General features: G+C 35.0%; 2 long non-coding RNA genes across 2 annotated transcripts; both read left to right on the top strand.

Moving 5' to 3' along the window:
• Positions 1-1,411: 1,411 nt before the first annotated feature.
• On the top strand, positions 1,412-3,782 carry LOC131942473 (uncharacterized). The gene is made up of 3 exons (XR_009386766.1): positions 1,412-1,506; positions 2,063-2,083; positions 3,408-3,782. It is a non-coding gene; the product is annotated as an uncharacterized LOC131942473 (long non-coding RNA).
• Positions 3,783-10,346: 6,564 nt separating this feature from the next.
• Positions 10,347-12,757, top strand: LOC131942479 (uncharacterized). The gene is made up of 4 exons (XR_009386768.1): positions 10,347-10,473; positions 11,169-11,311; positions 11,660-11,785; positions 12,400-12,757. It is a non-coding gene; the product is annotated as an uncharacterized LOC131942479 (long non-coding RNA).
• The last annotated feature ends 2,728 nt before the right edge of the window (positions 12,758-15,485 follow it).

Below are 15,485 nucleotides of genomic sequence, written 5' to 3'. Positions count from 1 at the left end.
GAGTATTATAATTGTTCATTAAATTGAAACAGGCGCGTTCGTTTAAGTGAGTGCAAAAACTATGAATAAGTTGGGGTACTATAGTCGTTTATTAAGCTAAAACAGGCGATTCTGCCCCGGGCGTTTATGTTCGCGTTAGTGTTTTCTTTGTGTTTAGGTGGGTTTGCGTTAGTGGTTGCGTTTTGATTTGGTTCGTTTTTGTTCTTTCTTTTTTCGTTTTTGTTTTTTTTTGTTTGGGTTTGTATTTGTGTTTTTGGTTGGTTTTGCGTTTGGATTTGGTTTGTTTTCGTTCTTTCTTTTTTCGTTTTTGTTTGTGTTTTTTTGTTTGGGTTTGTATTTGTGTTTTTGGTTGGTTTTGCGTTTGGATTTGGTTTGTTTTCGTTTGCTTTTTCGTTTTTGTTTTTTTTTTTGTTGGTATTGGTGTTTGTGGTTGGGTTTGTTGTTAGGTTTTTGTTTTCGTTTGCTTTTTTGTTTGTTTTTTCTTTGTGTTTGTATTGGTGTTTGTGGTTGTGGTTGGGTTTGTTGCTAGGTTTTTGTTTTCGTTTGTATTTGTAATTGTGTTAGCGTTATGTTTGCGTTTTGTTGTTTTGGTTTTGGTTGGTCGTGGTTTGGGTGAGCAATGCCGGGTTTATGATGATTACTAAACACACAGGTAATGGTCTTTAACAGAAAGGTTTTTCACAGAAGCCAGAGCAGGGCCTGGCCGGGACGGCTAGTAAAACATAAATGTGATCTACAAAAAATTAGATGATACCTAAAAGAGTTTTCTTTTTTTTTTTTAATGCTGGGCATACTTTAATGAAAAACAGCGGCGGAACTACAATACCAACAATATGGAGGGGTGGGGGAAGAAGTATGCCAGGCTGTTTTGAGAGCTCAGATTCCGCCAAAATAAATACTAGTTCTACACATTTTAATAGAGTTTGAAAAAAAAAATAACATCTACTACGTTAGTGATTGTTCCAGGTAAGAAACACACGCTGTTGCGTTGAAAGATAGACAAACGTTCACACTACTTCCATGACATTTTGCTTTTTTTTATAGTCTTATAGGCGACCACATTAAAATATGTAAATAGGCTTTGATATTTATAATTTAAACGCATACTAAACAAAGACCAATCCAAAAAAATGTGTTAAAGATTCCCGTGATTATGTTATTCTGATGTTTATTATATTCATACTATTATTATTAAAAAATATTTATTAAAATATCAAGTAAATATCAAGAGATATTTTAAAACACAAATTTGGCGTAGTAAAGCAAAAACGAAGTAAGTTGAGTAAGATCGAAGGTATATTTTTTAACACACCGAATTTTAAAAACAACGTTGTCGATGATAAGCACGCCCCCATCCCCTAACAACACTTTAAGTGTTTAAAAAAATTGCCCTCTGTCACGTGGTTTGTTTTAACATAATTTGTAATTACAGTAGGGTTAGGTCAGTTGATCAATAGTAGTTTGTGCAGCAAGACTAGCAACATGTCTCCTCTGCTCTGTATCGCCGTAAGTTTTTTTTATAAGAATATCATGTTATACATTTGATATTACATTTTATTTCAATTAACCTGTTATAATACTTAAATATATGATATCAACATATATATATATATATATATATATATATATATATATATATATATATATATATATATATATATATATATATATATGTATATATATATATATATATATATATATATATATATATATATATATATATATATATATATATATATATATATATATATATATATAATTCACCCATTAAAAAAATCCCTAATTATATACACATGTGTACTCATTAATATAAATTTTAAAATAACTAAACACAAACAGACATCTATATCCTATATCTTTATCTATGTATATGTATATGTATATATATATATATATATATATATATATATATATATATATATATATATATATATATATATATATATATATATATACATATATATACATATACATATACATATACATATACATATACATAAAGATAAAGGATATTTATTTATATATTTATATACTCATATATTTCCATTTTTTTACCACCTAGGTGTTAGCTGTGTTACTTGAGGTAAGTTACGTCTACTTTTAGTGCTTGTTGTATAGTGATCTATTATTTTAAAGCGAAAACTATTAGACAGCCATGAGTAGAAAATAGTGGACACTCACGGGGAAACTAGAAGATCTGGAGTTTGCAGATGATCTTGCCTTACTCTCGCACAGGCTACAGGACATGCAAGAAAAAGTTGATGCATTAGGAGCCATCTCGCAGCGCGTAGGTCTGAAGATCAACAAAGAAAAGACGGAAATGATGAGAATTAACAATAAACAGGAGGCTCCAGTGTCAATAGACGGAAGACAGGTAAATGATGTGCAAGAGTTTGTCTATCTTGGCAGCAAGATCAGCAAAACGGGAGGCACAGAGGAGGACATACGCGCTAGAGTTAATAAAGCCCGCTGCGCTTTCACAGTCCTGCGACCCATATGGAAAAGTTCGGCCATCTCCATTACCACAAAAATTAGGATATTTAACTCTAATGTCAAGGCAGTTCTGCTGTATGGAGCAGAGACATGGAGAGTCTCCAAGGCAAGCACAGCAAAGATACAGACCTTCATGAATAGATGCCTTAGACAGATACTGAAACTGAGATGGCAGGACAAAGTGCCGAACTTGGAACTATGGAGTAAAGCTAGGCAGGAGCCTATAGGTGTGCAAATAAGAAGGAGGAAGTGGCACTGGGTGGGTCACACACTGCGAAAGGCTCACACAAATGTTACACGCCAAGCGCTTGAGTGGAACCCCCAGGGAAAGCGGAAGAGAGGGCGCCCAAGACAGACCTGGAGGCGGAGTCTTCTTGAAGAACTGAAGCCAATAAGGATGTCTTGGGAGATGTCAAAATTAATAGCCGAGGATAGGAAGAAATGGAAGGAAATGGTGGAGGCCCTATGCTCCATAAGGAGCAAAGAGGACTAAGTAAGTAAGTAAGTAAGTATGAGTAGAAAATAGTTGTCAATGTATTAGATACACTTGTATTAGAGAGATAGTTTAAAACAGACATAAATGTACAATTATGACATGAACCATATCTCTTATATTTTAATATATTGAGTCCAGTTATGAGAGCTAGTTGTATTTTGTAAATGGAAGATGGTACAATAATGAACCTTGCATAAAAATAAATAAATACATTTCCAAAGACATGTCTAATGTGTACGTGGCATATACAATGAATATCTATAGGTTACAAACATGTAATTGGGTTGAGAATGCGTTAGGGTTTTAGTCACTTGCTTTTATAAAAACTTAACACTTAAACTAACAGTAATCATATTAACTGTTCAGTATTTTAGAATTACACAGTCGAATAAAACTATATTTTAATTTTTATCTATAGGGAGGTGCAGGTGAGTATGTGAAAACGCTGGTCTTATGTTAATTTGGGTTAATGAAATCATTGATTAGGCGTTTGCTCATTTAGCATTTTAATTAAGCTTTAACTAAAGGTTTAAAAATCGTTTATAATAAAAAGTTAATTTTGCTTATAAAATCAATAAATCACTCTTTTTTTTAGCGTTTTCCTTTATTAAAATATGTGTTGGTTATAGTTATATCTATGAGCATATCATGTACAAATGTGTATATTTCTGTGCATTTGTCAGTGGAATTTACCACTGAAAAAAAAGAAATCTGAATGAAAGGTCGAAGCGTAAAATAACACAAAGAAAATCTTATCTTAAAGGGAAGTTGAAGTGGTATTTTAATATCAGTACCTTCGCCATTATACTTGTATATATATATATATATGTATATATATGTGTGTATATATATATGTGTATATATATATATATATATATATATATATATATATATATATATATATATATATATATATATATATATGTATATATATATATATATATATATACACATATATATATACACATATATATATATATATATATATATATATATATTTATGTATATATATATGTATATATGTATATATATATATATATATATATGTGTGTGTGTGTATATATATATATATATATATATATATATATATATATATATATATGTGTGTGTGTGTATATATATATATATATATATATATATATATACACACACACACACATATATATATATATATATATATATATATATATATATATATATATATATATATATGTTACGGTCAAAGCCCGAAGTCGGCCAATGCTAGGATTGGCCGGCCAATCCGCGCATTGGCCAATATCGCCTCCCATAGGTCGGTCAAAGTCCAAAACTTTGCTTGATTTCGGCCTTTGGCCGGCCAGTCCGCGGACTGGCCATGGTGGACCGGCCGAAGTCTTAATTAGAAGATCATCTGGCTAGGGACGACCGGCCAAAGTTCGAATTAGAAGATCATGAGCAGATTTTGGTGTGTTTTTTTATGCCGTAATGATCATGAAATTAAGTCTTTATTGATTATTAATTAAAGTAAATGACAGAAACATTCAAATTTTTTATTGTACTATAGTCTCAATCTATCAATATCATCATTTGTTACAACAAGTGGAACTTATATGGCATTTAGAATTACATAGCAGCTTGTTATTTTTACACTTGCAGCGATTTGTTGGCCCCCAGTCAATGATTGTGAAGATGCGATGGTTCGTAGTGATTTTTCCTCAGTGCCAACTGACGACAATAAGAGCAGTTTTTCGTGAATAATTGAAAACTCACTTTTAGCATACAGTTGTTTTAGAACACCACTAGACTACCCGTCATCCGTTGGATAACTGTGGGTTTCGGGGGTCATCCATCAAAAAACATCACGTCTGTCACTCAGAGGCATAGCGACCCTTCCCGGCGCCCGGGGACAAACTTTTCGATTTGAACCCCCCCCCCCCCCGCAAGATTTCGATTTGCACCCCCCCCCCCCTCAAACTTTTGATGTGCACCCCCCCATTCAAACTTTCGATTTGCACCCCCCTCAACCTTTCAATTTATTTTTCCAAACCATTTTGGCGCCCCAACATATGTCCCCCCACGCGCCCCCCTTCCCCCCTCCACCTCCACCTCCCCTCCCCCCCCCCCCGCCTCCCCTCCCCCTCCCGCCCCCCCCCCCCCCTCCTCGCTACGCTACTGCAGTGTCACTTATCGTCACAAAAAACAGATCCCACATTCAAAAATATGTTTCTTATCTTTTAAAAACACCGAAAACACCGATTTCGGACTTTCCCTTCATATACTGACGTCACATGTGACCTACTCAACTCTACTTCACCTGCCCAGTGTCGATTCCAGCCGAGCATGTCTCTGACCACACTATCCTTTCATATGCTTAGGACAAAGAAACAGATGAACTCTACTTCACCTGCCTTGTATCCTTCCAAGTTCAGATAGGCAACTTTATCATTCACATCTAAAAAAAAAAAAAAATATCATTGACATATTGGTCTAGAACCTGTGCCACCCACATGAGAGCGGGCTACGCTACCAACTTAGCTATTTACACGTGACGTCACAAGTGAATTTTTATACTATACTTATGCAACTTGATTTAAGCGCATAGATTCTAGATCTAGATCTAAGTCTAGTAGTACTAACTTTCAAATTAAATTTTATCTTAAATTAGCCAATTCCATAGAAACTTATTATTATCTAAATCTAGATAGAATTATCTATATTCTAGATCTACGACTGAGCTATATCTAGAGTTTACGTTCATAATTTTGCAAAATTAGCAGTATAGAAGCCGCGTATAAATCTTAAATTATGCAAATAGAGGCCATGGAGCGACGTTTCCCAATTAGCATATTTCATAGCTATACAAACAAAGATTTATATAAAATAAAGAAGGTCTGAAATTATCTAGATCTAGATAGAATTATCTAGATCTATATTCTACGACTCGTTTGCTTAAGTCTTAAGTTTAGTTTTTCTTGCTAGATCTAGAATCTAGATCTAGATCTAATCATTAGCTACGCTGATGGGCCCGGAGCGAGCATTTCAAAATTACCATATTCCAAACAAAGATTTATATAAAATAATAAAGGTCTAAAATAGTTTAGTATATAGAAAATCACTATTATCTAAATCTAGATAGAATAGAATTATCTATATTCTAGATCTACGACTGGTTTGCTTAAGTCTCTTTTTTTTTTTTTGATTGTATTTATAATCAATAAATATTTGATTTGGCCTAGATTCTAGATCTAGATCTATAAATAAATAAATAACTTTCTTGGACAGATTGTAGATCTAGAGAAATTTATCGTAAAACAAAATGAAAAAGACAGTTGAAAATTGATATAAGTGTTGGAACGTAATAAATACAGCAAACGGACGTATTGTTAAAGTTATGACCGACAGAAAATTAGATTTGATTTGACCTAGATTCTAGATCTAGATCTATAAATAACTTTCCTTCGACAGCTGATCTTTAGATCTAGAGAAATTTATTGAAAAACTAAATGAAAAAAGACAGTTTAAAATTGATATAAGTGTTGGGACGTAATAAATACAGCAAACGGACGTATTGTTAAAGTTATGACCGACAGAAAATTAGATTTAGAACGCGTTAAACTTTTGAATGGGAACACAATTTTCTTCAATAGACGCCGCCATTTTCTTGTACTAAAGAGTAAACAAAAACCTGTGACGTCACTATTCCCACAAAGTTTAGTCAAGGTTTTAACATTTAAAAAAAAAATGGGTTATTCTGCGTATGAATAAATCAATAAATTAATTAACGTCTTTAAATAAATTTGTGATTAACAGTCTGTCTGCATTAAAAAATTATTCTCTACCTACATACTATTTTACAGCTTTCCACGATGAGTGCAACCATGCGAGATATTCGATCAGGCAAACAAACAAACAAAAAAATAAATATTCAAACATGTAAACAAACTTGACTTTTAGTAGTATACTAGACTACCCGTCATCCCTTGGATAACTGTGGGTTTCGGGGTCATCCATCAAAAAACATCACGTCTGTCACTCAGAGGCATAGCGACCCTTCCCAGCGCCCGGGGACAAACTTTTCGATTTGAACCCCCCCCCCCCCCCCCCGCAAGATTTCGATTTGCAACCCCCCCCCTCAAACTTTTGATGTGCACCCCCCCCCCACTCAAACTTTCGATTTGCACCCCCTCAACCTTTCGATTTGCACCCCCCTCAACCTTTCAATTTATTTTTCCAAACCATTTTGACGCCCCAACATATGTCCCCCCCCCGCCCCCCCTCCACATCCCCTTCCCCCCCCCCCCCCCCCCGCTTCCCCTCCCCCTCCCGCCCCCCCCCCCTCCTCGCTACGCTACTTCAGTGTCACTTATCGTCACAAAAAACATACCCCACATTAAAAAATATGTTTTTTATCTTTTAAATACACCGAAAACACCGATTTCGGACTATCCCTTCATATACTGACGTCACAGGTGACCTACTCAACTCTACTTCACCTGCCCAGTGTCCCGCCAAGTCTCAGACAACATGTTTTTATCGTTTAAAAAACAATTCCAGCCGAGCATGTCTCTGACCACACTATCCTTTCATATGCTTAGGACAAAGAAACAGATGAACTCTACTTCACCTGCCCTGTATCCTACCAAGTTCAGATAGGCAACTTTATCATTCACATCTAAAAAAAAAATTGAAAACAAAAATATCATTGACATTGGTCTAGAACCCGTGCCAATTGCATGAGAGCCGACTACTCTACCAACATAGCTATTTACTCTTCACGTCACAAGTGAATTTTTATACTATACTTTGAGTCTCCTTATGAAACTTTCAAATTAAATTTTATCTTAAATTAGCCAAACAAAGATTTATATAAAATAAAGAAGTTCTGAAATTAGCTAGATCTAGATAGAATTATCTAGATCTAGATTCTACGACTCGCTTGCTTAGGTCTTAAGTTTAGTTTTTCTTGCTAGATCTAGAATCTAGATCTAGATCTAATCATTAGCTACGCTGATAGGCCCGGAGCGAGCATTTCAAAATTACCATATTCCAAACAAAGATTTATATAAAATAATAAAGGTCTAAAATAGTTTAGTATATAGAAAATCGCTATTATCTAAATCTAGATAGAATTATCTATATTTTAGATCTACGACTGAGCTATATTTAGAATTTACGTTTATAATTTAGCAAAATTCCGGTATAGAAGCAGCGTATGAATCTTAAGCTGCGCAAATACGCCCTGGAGCCAGCACTTCAAAATTTGCATAGTCGAAACAAAGATTTAGGCCTATACAAAATAATAAAGGTCTAAAATATTTTAGTATATAGAAACTCATTATTATCTAAATCTAGATAGAATTATCTATATTCTAGATCTACGACTGGTTTGCTTAAGTCTCGTTTCTTTTTTGGTTTGTATTAAGATCTATAACTAATAAATTTTTGATTTGACCTAGATTTAGATTCTAGATTCTAGATCTAGATCTATAAATAAATAACTTTCTTGGACAGATTGTAGATCTAGAGAAATTTATTGTAAAACTAAATGAAAAAAGACAGTTGAAAATTGATATAAGTGTTGGAACGTAATAAATACAGCAAACGGACGTATTGTTAAAGTTATGACCGACAGAAAATTAGATTTGATTTGACCTAGATTCTAGATCTAGATCTAGATCTATAAAAAATAACTTTCCTTCGACAGCTGATCTTTAGATCTAGAGAAATTTATTGTAAAACTAAATGAAAAAAGACAGTTTAAAATTGATATAAGTGTTGGAACGTAATAAATACAGCAAACGGACGTATTGTTTAAGTTATAGCCGGCAGAAAATTAGCTTTGTAACGCGTTAAACTTTTGAATGGGCCACAAAGTCTATGATGGAGTCCGCCATTTTTATTGAACCAAAAAGTAAACACATCAAGGGACGTCACTATCCCCACAAAGTTTATTCAAAGTATTAACATTTTTTAAAAAATACGGTTAATTTAACTATGAATAAATCAATAAATTAATTAACGTCTTTAAATACATTTGTGATTAACAGTCTGTCTGCATTAAAAAATTATTCTCTACCTACATACTATTTTACAGCTTTCCACGATGAGTGCAACCATGCGAGATAGTCGATCAGGCAAACAAACAAACAAAAAAATAAATATTCAAACATGTAAACAAACTTGACTTTTAGTAGTATATAGATAGATGTGCCGTTTCTAATTTGTAGAAACCGCCCTCGACGCTCATGACAACTGCAATCACGCTTCGGGGATCTCCGTGACCTCTGTCAACATCTGGAAAACGGATGCGTACATTGTCACCCACTTCACCATCTTTAAATTTTGTATTTGATGTTTTAAGCATCTTAGCACCTTGAGTTTGCAAGCCAGTATGAGCTGCTGACCTGTGTTCTATGATGTCTTGTTTGTTGTGACACAATCTGCAGGTAATGTTCCCTCCGTACCCTTCGTCTGCTTCATTGGGTATTCCACAAATAGCATGGACATCGTTGCCACAGGATCCAAAAGAATGAGCTGCACTACAATGTATTTCACAAACTATACAGAATCTGTTGGCCACATAATTGTCACGCAACTGGTCTGGACGTTCCGCCACGGCAGTAGAAGTGTTAGCTGAGGATGTCGTTGCATTTATCGCAACCTCCATTTCTTGTTCAATGTTCTCAAGATCTTCCTCAGTAACTATTTTATCGAGAGCCCATATATGGAAACTAACATGGATTTACATTCTTTTCTTTTGACAGCCATCTGCTATGTCTGTCTCATGGTCTGACGGCCCTTTTGATCCATGTCGCCTTGCATATAGAATGCTATATAAACAAGAGCTAAACAATACGTTACTCTCAATGAAAACGCACCCAGAATAATGAAAATGCGATCACAACTTAGTTTAGATAGAACATTGGCCAGGACATACCGGCCAGTGCGCGCATTGGCCGGCCAATGTACAAAATACGCTGTCAAGTTTAAGCGCTTCGGACTTTGGCCAGTACGTCCCGGCCAGTGCGCGCATTGGCCGGCCAATGTACGAAATAAGATCTTAGTGCTAAGTTCTTCGGGCTTTGGCCAAGAGAGCCGGCCAATGCGCGGATTGGCCGGCCAATCCTAGCATTGGCCGCACTTCGGGCTTTGACCGTAACATATATATATATATAATGTGTGCTCCATTTACCCGACACAAAGATGTATTTTGGACAAAATATGAATGCTTAATTTTGAACGTTTGACGCCTTCAAGTATTTTCTTAAAAATCTTTATTGTTGAAAATTGAGCATGATTATTAATTTTTCTTTTCTTGCATTCAAAATCCCCGCCTCTTGCTTGTAAGAGCTAATATGTTTTTATATTTTTAAAATGCTGATTATATTTCCGAGCCACAGGAATCTTGTTATGTCCATATAGTCCGTGTCAGAACGGAGGTAACTGTAGACTCAACAGTGTCAGATGCATCTGCCCGCCTGGATTCTACGGGCACATCTGTCAATGTAAGAATAGATCATGTGTGCGTGTAAGGGGTGGTAGTGTATATATGTTTGTGATGTGGGTGGCGTTGTTGGTTATAAGCAGGTCAGGGGGGGGGGGGGGTTAAAGATTAGTAATATATTTTAGATGTTATATTAGCTTGTTGATTTGATATAATTATTATTCGACTTGAATACTATTTTTAAGAGAGCTTTAATATGTATTACTATCTTGATATATGTATATATATATAGGCCTATATATATATATATATATATATATATATATATATATATATATACGGAGAGAGAGAGAGAGAGTTTATGCATCTATTTATCTAGATGTATATATATATATATATATATATATATATATATATATATATATATATATATATATATATATATATATATAAATTTTGACATTGTGATATAACATAAAAATACATAAACACCACCAGTGGCATAGGCAGGGGGGGGGGGGTTAGACCCCTCGGTATATATATAATGTATGAGGGGAGTGCAAATCGAAAGTTTGAGGGGGGGGGGGGGGTGCAAATAAAAGTATGAGGGGGGTGCAAATAGAAAGTTTGTCCCCGGGTAAAAATTGGAACCCCCCCCCCCCCCTTGAGACGATCCTGGCTACGCCACTGAACACCACTAATGTGACCATGTAATTTATCAACATCTCCACATAGAATTTAACAATTTCGTTCCAGACAGCCGCGACCCCTGTGCCACCTTCCGATGCTACAATGGAGGCCAATGTACCGCCCCAGCTGATGCCCCCTCCTGTGTGTGCCCACCGGCTTACACAGGGAAAAATTGTGAAACGGAGGTGAAGTTAAATGGAAGATGTCCGGTACGTAATTTTAAGAGCATACACCGCGAACAATGTGAAAAATAACGATTACTGTTTGATTATACATACCGTTAAATTCGTCATCATAAAATTTCATCACAAAAAGTAAATGTATCTTTCACACCTTCCTTATAGGACCTGAAACCATTGCAAGAAAGCGTAAAAAAGTACATATATATATATGTATATATATATATATATATATATATATATATATATATATATATATATATATATATATATATATATATATATATATATATATATATATATATATCAACATGTCAATAGGTAATGATATCATACCTTACATACTGTAATTCAAACGTAGTGTGGTACATATTGCAGGTGATCAATGATGACAGTGTGGGGGTGTGTGGGGGAATCTTCTGCTCAGATGACAGCGAATGTCCAGATGTTCAGATCTGCTGTGCTAGTGCTTGTGGTGGACAGCTGTGTACGAATCCTGTTAATGTACGTCCATATTTGTTTCATGTGGTTACCAATTCAGAATGAATTCTGACTATATTTTGAACATATAGAAAATTATAATTTTTAAAGTTTATTGATATAATATTGAATATCAATTAACATATTTTAAAATACATGCTATGATTTAGCTATGTATCTGATCAATCAAATGTTATAATACAATAAAATAAGATATTCCGCATTGTTTAAAAAGTTTAAAAAATATTTTCAAACATAAATTATTTCATTTAAATTGTAAATGTATTTAAATAATTAATTTGTTATATACAAAGCACTCAGGTTGGCCGATTTGTTTTGATAAATCATGATATATAATATTTTATGTGTAAAATAACTTGTTGTCCATATTATATCAAATTCCTTTTTGGCTTTTTGATCTTGCACCATGTAGCCTACTGTTTTTTTTTTATCCTCGCTTTCCCCCACCCTTTCCTAATACGCATTGCCATATAATGAAATAACATCCCTGATAATGTAACAGGTTTCAATGCACTGATACACGATGACAAAACAATTATAGCTTCTACGGCAACTATTTAATTATAATTATATAAATTATAAATAAGTACATGATTTTTTGCCTCTTTATGTTACAGTATCACCCAAAGTGTGGGGTGTGTCCTGATGGTCAAGAGTGTGTAAACATAGGATACGTGTGTGTCCGTTCATTACCTTGCCCAGTTGAGAAATACATGTGCATCAATCCCAGGTGAAAACATTCAACAACCTGGAGTGAACGATCGCATTTACGAGATTAACCAAACTGGTTTATAGCTTCTATAGAACTTCAATAATGTTTTTTTTAAATTGTTAGTTTTATCTTCAATAGTGTTAGCCATGGTAGTATTATTTAAATCAATGATTGATTAACATATAAATTATGTCTAATGTTAATGTGCATTTAAAAACGCAATATCTGAAATGTTACGAAAATAAACTGGTTTTGAAATCCGACATGAATGCGTTTTTCTCGTCAAGCGTATATAAACGCTATCACTATGTGTTAGTATGACAAATGATGTACACGCTACTGGATAAGTTTAATAGGGAGAAAAAAGCATGCGATGATAATGTAAGTCAAAAGGTAGATGTTGTATTAGTATTGGATGGGCTTAACCTAACAGGCAGATGATTGTCCCACGGGATGTCCATCCCACTGATAGCATTGGGAAACTGCATGGTGCACATTACACATACCCGCCACTCAACGGTAAATCTGCCATACAACGCTACACCTCCTACACAACGCTAAATTAGCTAGACAACGCTACAACCCCCTACACAACGCTAATTAGCCATATAACGTTACACCTCCTACACAACGCTAAATTAGCCATACAACGCTACACCCCTTACACAACGCTAAATTAGCCATACAACTCTACACCCCCTACACAACGTTAAATTAGCCATGTAACGCTACACCCCCTACATAACGCTAAATTAGCCATACAACGGTACACCCCCTACACAACGCTAAATTAGCCATACAACGCTACACCCCTTACACAACGCTAAATTAGCCATACAACTCTACACCCCCTACACAACGTTAAATTAGCCATGTAACGCTACACCCCCTACATAACGCTAAATTAGCCATACAACGGTACACCCCCTACACAACGCTAAATTAGCCATACAACGCTACACCCCCTACACAACGCTAAATTAGCCATACAACTCTACACCCCCTACACAACGCTAAATTAGCCATGTAACGCTACACCCCCTACATAACGCTAAGTTAGCCATACAACGCTACACCCCCTACACAACGCTAAATTAGCAATACAACGCTACACCCCCTACACAACGCTAAATTATCTATACAACGCTGCACCCCCTACACAACGCTAAATAAGCCACACAAAGCTACACCCCTACTCAACGCTAAATTAGCCATACAATGCTACACACCTACACAACGCTAAATTAGCCATACAATGCTACATCCCCTACACAACGCTAAATTAGCCATAAAACGCTACATATCAACCAAACTCGACACCAAAATTACAACTCTATACCAAACACACAACGTTACCTCCCCCACAACACGACGTAGCACTAACAAAATACGTCTATTTGTTTTTATGGCATTTCTTCAATACGTGAATTTGCAATCAGCGCAAAACTACATCCCATAGTTTCTAATTCCTTAGACCGTAGCCTGATACCAATAACATTTAGGTCGACCCTTGGATGTAAAACGGATACATTTCAACCCTGATATCGATAGTGTTGCTATTTGACGTCAACATCTCATGTTCAGGATTCATCATTAACGTCCTAGGTAGAAGGTACCGAACAGGTGCTAGCAGGAGTGGTTGGGATGTTTGATTTCGTTATTCAATGACACTTTGTATCAATGAACGTAGGTACCAGTTCGTTGTTTCAAGGCTTCCCTAACAATGAGGGATTCAAGATTATGGGATGTGGGATAATACTGATAACTTCTTCGTTCTTAATTTTAGTGTTGGATCCCCCACCAACACAATTAAGGGTACGTGTCAACTGGTTTATGCGCCATTGAGGCCATTGTCTCCTATTTCAGCCTGCCAAGAACAAACTACAAGGCAGCAGTTGTTTGATTGTGGAGTTGTCTGTCCTAGAAGAGTGGCTGTCCCCAGCTAACGAGCCTCATACTGATAACAGAAATCGAAGGATAAAGGTTCTGATAGATATACATATTTTAAAACAAATATTTGTGTGTATACTTTTTTTGAATTGTCATTATTTTTTAAAAACATTTATTGAAATTTAATTACATGTGTTACTGTAGTGCCTTACTGTTTTATACTACTTGTGAAGTATTTAACAAGATATCAGTGTTTCTTCAAGACTTTTCTCAGGACGGGGGAGGCACTTGAAATTTTCGGGGGGGGGGGGGGGCGATCAACATTTTCCGGGGGAGGCGGACACTGGTAAAAATATATATTTTCTATATAAATTCCATTTCGTTCGGGGGTGGGGGGGGGGGGGGCAGAGCCCACGAAGAGATGCCTGGAAGAAACTCTGCAAGTTATTGGGTAAGTTTAATCATCAATACGGATTTTAAATCATGATATCAAATGTTCCATTGATTGGGGATGTACAAATATTGTCTCCGCAGCATAGTTTATTATTAAATGATAATTGTAATCAACACCATATATAAGTTACTTCTCCGGAGTTCAAAAGTAATTACATACTGAGTAATATAAAGTCTATTAAGAATTAAATTAAAATTTACTGTAAGAAAGTAAAAGTAAATACTGCAAAAATAAAAAAAAAATAACGTTTTAAAACTAAGGTTGACCTGAAAATATGTAACATTGATTAAAAAAAAAGTAAGACACTCTGAAATTCAAACACGCCTCGTTAATTGAAGTTGCTGCACATTGTAGTTTGGCTATTATCTAAGTCAGGTGTTGTGTGTCCTGTTCGATAAAGATGTGTCGTTAACACAATATGTTGATGATGTCGTTCTACAGGCTTGTATGGTGTGTAGTGGTAAGTAAATAAACACCAAACGCGTATTGTGTGGTTTTTAATATTTTAAGATACGATATATTTTATAATAAATATATGCAAATTCATAAGTTTATATATATATATATATATATATATATATATATATATATATATATATATATATATATATATATACAACTTTTTTTGCATATCTTCATTTTTATGT

The sequence above is a fragment of the Physella acuta genome, unplaced genomic scaffold (assembly GCF_028476545.2).
Source record: "Physella acuta isolate Inbredline_101_S28 unplaced genomic scaffold, ASM2847654v3 ptg000035l, whole genome shotgun sequence".
Classification (NCBI taxonomy): domain Eukaryota; kingdom Metazoa; phylum Mollusca; class Gastropoda; family Physidae; genus Physella; species Physella acuta.
This window is presented reverse-complemented; position numbering and strand designations above follow the sequence as displayed.